The sequence below is a fragment of the Lathyrus oleraceus genome, chromosome 7 (genome assembly GCF_024323335.1).
Source record: "Lathyrus oleraceus cultivar Zhongwan6 chromosome 7, CAAS_Psat_ZW6_1.0, whole genome shotgun sequence".
Classification (NCBI taxonomy): domain Eukaryota; kingdom Viridiplantae; phylum Streptophyta; class Magnoliopsida; order Fabales; family Fabaceae; genus Lathyrus; species Lathyrus oleraceus.
In genome coordinates this window covers 482,205,773-482,216,047 of record NC_066585.1, presented here as the reverse complement: position 1 = coordinate 482,216,047, position 10,275 = coordinate 482,205,773, and positions in this window count along the sequence as shown.

Here is a 10,275-nt window from a genome sequence, read left to right as displayed (position 1 = left end):
GTTGAAGTTGGGAAATAGCACCAATCCATAGATGAGCAGCACAAACAGAGCCTCAAAGGCATCCTCACTCATGGCCTTCCCATAAAAGGTAGCTTGGGCAATGAGGAACTCGGCAGGAAAACCCTGAATTCCACCTTTGGTAGTCAGATTAGCTCTAATCAGATCTTCATCTATGTGCAACAAGCTTGCAATCCCTCGAGCAGATGGAATACTCTCTAGGCCACTGAACGGCACTTGATCCAGAATCGGAATCCCAATAAGATGAGAATACTCCTCCAAAGTCGGCAATAGCTGGAAGTCCGGAAATAAGAAGCAATGATGCAACGGATCATAGAACTGAGCCAAGGTACTCATCAATCCTTCGTCAACCTGAGTGGTGAGCAGAGGCAGAAGCTTCCCATAGCGAGCTTTGAAACCCAAAGGATCTAATACATATGATGTCAGATTCCTTAACTCTTTTACATCGGGCTGCTTAAAGCTGTACTTCTTTGTATGCCTTTTTGGTCTTTCCATGTCTGAAAATTTTGCAAATAAACCCTTTAAGTTCCTTGAAAATTTTCTCTTTCTGATGACATGAATGCGGATGAATGCGTGAATGCATGAATGCAACAAACACACTCAAGGATCAAGCAAAACACACCACACAAAGGTCGTGGGAAAGCTCATTGTATCCCTAATATCAATCATCCATTTTGGTGGATTTAGGTTTTCACCTTATCGACACCCAAGTTCCATTGATATTAACGGTACGTGAACCGGCTCAAACATTCTTAATATCAACCAGCCGCTTTGGTGGATTTTAGGTTTTACACCTGATCCGGGATCCATTGATATTAACAATGTTTGAACGACTCAACCACGAATCACGGGTTTGTTGAGAGTCACGAGCATGGAGTCTCGGTTAAGAACCACCCAAAGGGAGTGTACTAGGGTTTAAACCTGCCAGACATGTTCTATCAGAGGTTCCCATAATCATCGTTCCATCTTTCGAATATTATCGGAGGAACGAATACTCGTATTCCAAGAATATTCTCAAGAGAAACTCTTATGAGTGTAGTATCGCGTAACAATCGTATCAGAACTGACATCTGAACGACCTCCGCACTACGGTCCTAAAAATAGGCCAAGATGGGTTCCGTAAACTACGGTCCTTGGCTTCTGCGGCACATGATTGAAAGAATAATGCCTAACCACAAATAACTTGTGTGACATTATTAATCCAACATGACCTCCACCAAGTGAATGGGCTCGCAAGTCAACTGGCTAAGGAATACTCCACACCAGTCACCAAGACTATGCCATTCTCCTATCCTAGAGTGCACTCGAGTTCGGGTATAGAACTCATCTCACAGATCACCAAAGCAAACAACAATTGTATATCAAGCAATTCAAACATTACAATCAATACAGTTATCCCAAATTGTACAAAAATATGTCATATAACAGATAACAATATAGCACAACAAGGGTGAAAAGTAGGCAATACCACCAAGGATCGATTTCCCCAGCAGAGTCGCCACTTTTCTGTAGCGGTGTATTCGTCGCTATATGATTTATCGATTAAATCATAAGCAAGGTATACAATGAAATTTCGAGTCGCCACCGCACTTTTATTTATCCAAAGGACTGGCTAAAAAGCGAACAAAAGCCTAAGAAGTTTTACACGTAGAAAACTAATAAAAAGATCAGAGAGTCTGGGTAAGGGGTAAATTACGCAATGGGAAGGTGTTAGGCACCCACTACGTCCTAGGTACTCCTAGGGAGCCCTTTTCACACTTGTTGTATAAAATTGTTATTTGTTATGACATAAGTATTGTGCAAACATGATTGGGATGATGAGAAAAGAATATGCAATTTTTATTATTGGGTTTGAACGGATGAACCCGCTGCCTACGTACCTTCCATCAAAGGTAAGGATCAAAACGCCGTAGTTCGGCTAAAAGATTTCCAAAAGTTGGTGGATTCAATTTTAAACAATAGCACTGAGGCTTTTCATTATCAATGGGAGAAAACTCGACCAAGACCAACATCCACCATGCGAGGATAGCTTCGACGTACTAGAGGGGTTAGCCCTGTTTTCAGTACGGAAGTCTTACTGTCGACTCACTAAGGATAAGGTGAGGTTTACATCAACCACAATGATAATTGAAACCTATGGCTAATGCATGAAAAGATTAACAATGGACAAAGCCAAAACAAGTGAATGGGTGAAGTTAATTGATTGTGATTATGAAAATGGAGTCAAAGTATGATTAAGATTGATTCAAAAGAAGTGTTATGAAATGGAGTTTGAAAAAAGTCAAGGACTTGGGGTCCAAGTTTTTAATTTAAAAGCATGAAGATGTTTGCACAATATCTATGTCAAGTTTGAAATCAAAGTGTGAAAAGGTTTAGGACACAATGGGGATGAATGGATGAAGATGGATTGTAAAACTTCTTAGAAGGTTCACCTCTTGAGATCATATAGAAGATGATTCAAGTGTGTCCTTTGGAATAGCAATGGATAATAACAAACAAACAAAGAAGAAAGTCAACAAAAGCGGATATCGGATGCCAATCACTGGGCTTATACCAATCTCCTAAAATAGAACGGAATATCTGAGGCCACTCAATGGTCTTACACTAATCTCCTCAAACAAAAAGAAACTTGGATACCGGATGCCAATCTGTCTGGACTTATGCCAATATCCAACATATGATCCTAGGAATACAAATGCCAACTTGCAGGGACTTACAATTGCATCCTCACATAAACAAAGAAAAGCAAAACATGGATGTCAGATGCCAATCTGTCTGGGCTTACCCTAACCTCCACAGTATGGTCCTAGGAATACAAATGCCAACTTGCAGTGACTTACAGTTGTATCCTCACATACAACAAACAAAACAACATGTGATCATAGGAAAGCAAATGCCAACTTGCAGGGACTTACAATTGCATCCTCACATATAAACAAAGCAAAACAACAGAAAATATGAGTGACCAATGAGGTCTTACACTCTATCCTCCCATATCATAGGAGCAAAGGCCAATGAATGGTCTTACAATTGTCCTCAATGGGTAAACAACAATGATAATGTCACAAAGACAAATGAGATAATCATGCATTAATGAGCAATAAATGATGATGAGTGCATAGAGCATACAAGCAAACATGTGCATATGAAACAACAATCAATCAATGAAAGCATTCAGCACACACTATAACCAAACAAGGAGGCTCATACAAGAGGGTTAGGCATTGAAGCCAACTGGAATAGGGTCAATGGTGCTCTTAACCTTGCCATTGAGGGGCTAAGGTGTAGCAGATGAAAGGATATGAGGGGTGTGCCTCATTGCTCTTATCCCTGATCAGGGAGAGCATTTGAATATCAGAAGGTGTGGGAGTTCAGAAAGTAGGAACTCTCTCCACAGATTATTGACTCGATTGATCTTGGGTTAGGATCTCAATGCTACAACCATGTAATGGGAGCAAGGAGAAGACTCACAGAATAGTAGGAGATAGGTTGCTTATCTCTTTGATCTACCAATTGCCTTATTTAAAGGACTTTTCCTGCTTGGGACAAATGTAAACACACACAAGCATTGCCTCTTAAGGAGGACTTCAGACAGTTGCCTGGCCAAATAACAGGCCAGGTCTTCCAGACTACATGAAGAAAAGGGATTATACCTCAATGCAAATTTGCTAAATAGCAAAGCAAAGCAAGTTCAAAGAACTAAGCAACTAAAGGTACCTGAAATAGTCAAACAGAATCAGTACACAGTTCAAAAGTCAAAGCAAAAGGAAATAGAAGTCAACAGTCAAACAGATAGACAAATGTGCAATGCACAAGGCACAAGGCTTGTGAGTCAAGCCACCTACAAAACAAAGAGGTTAGCTCATAATAAACAATCAAGCTTAAACAAATTTGTATGATCTCTTTGAAGCATTGTTGCTTAACCTGAAAACATGAACTCAAACATAAGCAACAGGACCACTAGGACAAGCCTAGGGTCAAAAGAGGATGAGAAAGTCCAAACAGCAAGTGATATCCAATCAAAATCAAGTTTAAACATTTAAGAAGCAAACTCAATTGGTTTCATGTTCATATCATGCATCATCATCATTTCATAAACAAAAGAAGTCAAAGCATGGCAAATGAAAGCTCATAGAAGTCAACAGCAAGACTTAACTCAAAACCAAACATAAACATTTCCAAAAATCATCAAATAAATCATGATCAATCAAAATCCATAATATGACATGCATATAAAATTTCAGCTCAATTGGATCATGGGAAGATAGTCAATGAAAATCAGAAAGTCAAAACAATTTCAAGCATGCTCAAAGAAGTCAAACAAACATGCATCAACTTCAAAAATTCATAACTCAGTGATAACATATAAGAAATGAATGGGATCAACACCATGGCAAAGATTAAGATGTCTAGCAAACACATGTCAAATTTCATGTTCATCCAATAAAGTATGAGAATTTCACAAATGAAATGGCAACATGTATCACAAAAGTCAACATTTTGGTCAAACAGGGGAGAAAATCTCAAACAATTGGGAAATGCCACAATTAATTCCAAGAAAATTCACATGTGAACTAGACATACAAGAGTAGGATCATGCAAAAATTCACATCAATTGGAGGTCAGGAAGCATGGTATCAAAAATCATGAAATTGCACATCAATGGTGTGACACAAATTGTCACACCCTAATTCAAAAATTCATAACTCACAATCCAGAAAAGATAAATTCACAAACTCTACACCAAAATCACCATGGACGAGTCTAGTTTGTGTACAAAAAATTTCAGATCAAATGGATAATGCATGACTATTTCACAATTGAATTGGTAAAAGGTACAAAATATGCATACATGAACAAAACCCTAATACCAATTAAAATTCAACCATCCAAAAAATCAGCAAAAATCGTGATAAAATAATAGAGATCAAGATGAACACAATGCAGAAATTCCCATGAATTTTGGAATTGAAATGGATGAGTTGTGATTTTTGGAAGATGAGGTATCAATTTGGAATAAATAAACAAAATAAACATGGTTTGATAAGTCAAAGTGGTTGACCGGTGGCATTTTTGTGAATATCACACCAACTAAACCAAACGCATCATTTAGGGAGGGCAGAACGAAATGTTCTGATTGGCCCATGCCAATAGAACAGTAACAGCATACATGCAACACGTGAAAAAATCAAGTTTCTGGAAATAATTAGGGTTTGCTACAGTACAGGGTTTGTGAAGGCTACAGTGAAGCTTCATCACTCTCATTCAATCGAAAATTTCAAAGTGCCCAGAAATCACAATTAACCACACCAATCGAACCAGCAAAGTATGAATAGCACAAATCCAGCAATAGATTTCATTAAATCATCTCAATCAAAGCAAATCGAGCAAGAACATGTTTGAGCATAGAATTTAAAATCCAGATTTCTCTTAACACAAACAACCATTTCAAGTGACACAAAGTTCAATGGAATCAGCATCAAAAGATCTATCCTAAGCACCTCATGATTTTGGAAATAAAGAAGGTCGAAAACTTACTTGTATTTGAAGAAAAGAGTGAAACAGTTGTTATCTTGGTGATGTAGGCTCAAACAGATGAAGATTATGGTTGGTAATGATGACTGGAGGATGGCTTGTAGCTCAACAACTCTTGGAAACGCCCAAATCGAAAATCACCATTGTTGGGTTCATGGAGAAACAGAACTTGAAATGCTGTTCCAGCTGGTGTTTGATACTTCAAATTGCTTCTAAATGATGGCCAGGTGATGAATCAACAAAGGGTTGCTCGAGCTCTTTGGAAGTTTTGGCCAGAAAAATGCAAAATGGAAAAATGAGATTTGAGAGAAAGTGAAAAATTCTGTGTGTTTGATCGCTGCTGCTAGGGTTGAAATGTGCAGAAAAGTTGCTATATATTTGTTGTTTTAACTTGGCTAAACCAATGCTAATCACCATTATCTCAAAATAAGTAAATTGCCATTTTGCTAATTTTCCACCAAATGGCACATGGGGTGTATGCTCTGCCCGAGTTTGGGCCTCAAACAAGCTGCAAATAACATTCCAAGCAAGTTCCAATTGGCCAAAATGTTTAAAAATGCCTAATTCAAAAAGTCAACTTTGCACCATACTTGAATTTAATTAATGCAAGTCCAAAAAGGCCATTTTGAATGGTGAGGTTTTGATGAATGATGAATACATTTTTGGAAAGAGGGGATCAAATATGACTTGTAGGAAAAAACCCCACCAAATTTGGCCAAATGGTTTGAGAGATATGGCCTTTTGAAGTTCAAGAATTTTTGAAATTGAAATGATCATATCTTGCCAACCATACATGGGAATTGAGTGTTCTTTGACTTTTTGGAAATGGGAGAACAAGATCTTCAACTTTCATGTTGGGCAAAAATTCATTTGAAGCTTGTATCATGATGTAAGTTTAAGATCAAGAAGTTTCCATTTTTGGCAAATTTGAATTACAGGTCAACTTTCTATTTCTGGAAATTTCTTGTCTGACTTTATTTTCTTCACTGTGGATGCTTGACATGATATATGGAGCTTGCATAAGCATGAATGAGACCTCTCAGACCAAATCCCATCACCAAATCCCTGATTAAATGGACAGTTGACCAAGTTTGACTTTCTAGGGTTTTGCTTGACAGAAGCACCTTCTGATGAATTCCAAACCCTAATTCCTTGAGATCTTGATTCCAAATGATGTCCCAAGATGTATGAACTCTTGATTATTGATCATGGTGCCCAAATTCTACAAGAATGGCCACCATCCACTGCAATGCCTGATTTTGACTGATTTTGACCTAATTGGCTGATGATTGCTTCAACTGCAAGTAACAAGGTTAGCTGACAATATTTTTGTACTTTTTGGTTAGTAAACATATGAAAAGCAAAGATATACAAATGCAAAACACGCTTGGTGATCAAGAACCACACTCACAAGGTACCCACCCACTAGGAGGGAAGCTAGGGCATGCAATGATCCTTGAGGCCATGATATGATATGGTATGGGCCATGAGGGATCTTAGGGCCAAAATTGGGGTCTTACACCTTGGACCGCTATTGATATTCCTTTAATTGCTTTTTAAAAGTAACTACTTTTATTATTTAAGAAAACATGTTTTTTATTTTAAAACTTTAATTTCAAAATGATCACAATAAAATTTAATTCTATTTAGCTGAATAAATAAGAGTAGAAACAATGGGATAAAAAGCTCAACTTTATTTAATGGAATGGTAGTCTGTAAATGACAAAACTCCATAGATCTGTACAAAAGTTGAAAAATTGTAATTTTCATGGAAAAGGGCTACATTGAATACAATGATCACTAATCCTTTCTACCAATATTGATATTCGTTATGCTTTTGGCTTTGGCTGAAGATGAATTAGAACCAAACATTATGCTCAAGAAAGTCTTCAAGACTGAAGATCAACAGGATGCAGTTACTTGCCAGATTCCCTTATTTTTGCATAAATTGCCCCAAGGCGGGGTACTCAATTTATCGGGATAATTTTTTCTGTTTTATGTCTCTAACTTTTGCCTGGATCGCCCTTTCAAGTTTTCAATCCACCGAGATGCTCATTTTTGCCTAAGCCACCCTTTTAGGTTTTCAACTTAGCGAGCTATTCTTTTCTTTTGAGGGGAAGTATTTCGCTCTCTTTACAACATATGGACCTTCTTAATTAGGAGTTCATTTGCCCGTAGAATCTGGTTTAAAAATAGAATCTTCTTGAGCACAAGATCACCTTCTCTGAATACACGAGGCCTGACCTTCTTATCGAAAGATTTCTTCATTCTCTAATGATATAACTGACCATGACACATGGCAGTTAACCTCTTCTCTTCAATCAAATTTAGCTGGTCATACCTGGTCTGACACCATTCAGCTTCTGTCAACTTGGCTTCCATCAGCACACACAATGATGGGATCTCAACCTCTACCTGGAGCACAACTTCCATACCATAAACAAGTGAGAAAGGGGTTTCCCATGTTGAAGTGCAGATGGATGTACGATACCCATGCAAAGCAAATGGGAGAATCTCATGCCAATCTCTGTACGTCACAACAATCTTCTGGATGATATTCTTGATGTTCTTGTTTGCAGCTTCAACAACCCCATTCATCTTAGGTCTGTAGGAAGAAGAATTATGATGTGCAATCTTGAAGTCTTTGCAAAGAGCTTCCACCATGTTATTATTCAAGTTCGAATCATTATCAGTAATGATCTTACATGGCACACCATAACGACATATAATCTGATTCTTGATAAACCTCACAAAAACTTGCTTGGTTACATTCACATATGATGCTTCTTCAACCCACTTTGTGAAGTAGTCAATTTCCACCAGAATGAAACGATGTCCATTCTAAGCTTTGGGATCAATCATGCCAATCATATCAATTCCCCACATGGAGAAGGGCGATGGAGAGGAAATAACGTTCAACAGTGTCGGAGGAACATGAATCTTATTTGCATATATTTGACACTTGTGGCATTTCTTCACAAACTTGCTACAGTCAGATTCCATTGTCAGCCAATAAGAACCAGATCTCAACATCTTATTTGCCATAGCATGTCCATTGGAATGAGTACCAAAGGAACCTTCATGGACTTCAGTGATCAATAAGTCTGCTTTGTGTCTATCCACGCATCTGAGCAGAACCATATTGAAGTTTCTCTTACAAAGCACATCTACATTCAGGTAGAAGTTGCCAGTTAATCTTCTCAAAGTCTTCTTATCTTTCAAAGATGCCCCAGACGGGTAAATCTGACTTTGGAGGAAACACTTGATATCAAAATACCACGGCTTTTCATCCTTGATCTCTTCAATAGTAAACACATGAGCTAGCCTATCAAGATGCATCATAGTTAAATTGGGAACTTCATTCCAAAATTTCACCACAATCATTGAAGCCAACGTTGCAAAAGCATCTGCCATCTGGTTTTCATCTCGAGGGATATGATGAAACGCAACCTTTGTAAAAAAGTTGATATCCTCCTCACATAATCTCTATATGGTATCAAACCGGGTTGATTCATCTCCCCTTCACCTTTGATTTGATTCACAACCAAAGCTGAATCTACATAGACGTCCAAATACTTGATTCTGAGATCAATGGCCCCTTCAAGCCCCATAATGCAAGCTTCATACTCAACCATATTATTTGTACACTTGAAAGTAAATCTAGCTATAAATCGAAAATGCGTTCCTTGAGGAGTAATAATCATTGCCCCAATGCCATTACCATACTGATTAACAACTCCATCAAATACCATGCCCCATCGGGAACCACGTTCTGGCCCTTCTTTTCAAGCAATGGTTCATCATAATCTTTCATCTTCAAGTACAAGATCTCTTCATCAGGAAAATCATACTGCACTGACTGATAATCTTCAATCGGTTGGTGAGCCAAATGGTCAGCCAAAACACTACCTTTGATTGCCTTTTGAGATCGGTATTTAATATCATACTCTGATAACAACATATTCCAACGGGCAATCCTCCCAATTAAAGTAGGCTTCTCAAAAATATACTTGATTGGATCTATTTTGGATATCAACCAAGTGGTATGATTCAACATATACTGACGCAGATGCTTAGCGGCCCAAGCCAATGCACAATAAGTCTTTTCAAGCACATAATACCGAGTCTCACAGTCGATGAATTTCTTACTGAGGTAGTAAATAGCATATTCTTTCTTTCCAATTTCGTCTTGCTGACCTAGATTACAATCCATACTCTCATCAAGCACAATCAAATACATGATCAAAGGTCTTCCTTCAATAGGCGGAGATAGAATCGGAGGCTCAAGCAGATACTCCATGATACTATCAAAAGCTTTCTGGCAGTCTTCAGTCCAATTACAAGACTGATATTTCTGAAGAAGCTTGAATATAGGTGCACACGTGGCAGTCATATGCAATATGAATCTTGAGATATAATTCAAGCGGCCGAGAAAACCTCTGACTTGCTTCTCAGTTTCGGGTGCAAGCATCTCTTGTATTGCTTTGACCTTGGCGAGATCAACTTCAATACCCTTCTTGCTGACAATAAAGCCCAATAACTTACCAGAACAAACACCAAAAGTACACTTATTAGGATTCAAGCAGAGTTTGTACTTCCTCAAACGCTGGAACAACTTCAACAAGTGCTCAACATGTTCTTCTTCCTCACTGGATTTAGAAAGTATATCATCAACATAGACTTCGATCTCTTTGTGCATCATATCATGAAAAAGAGTGGTCA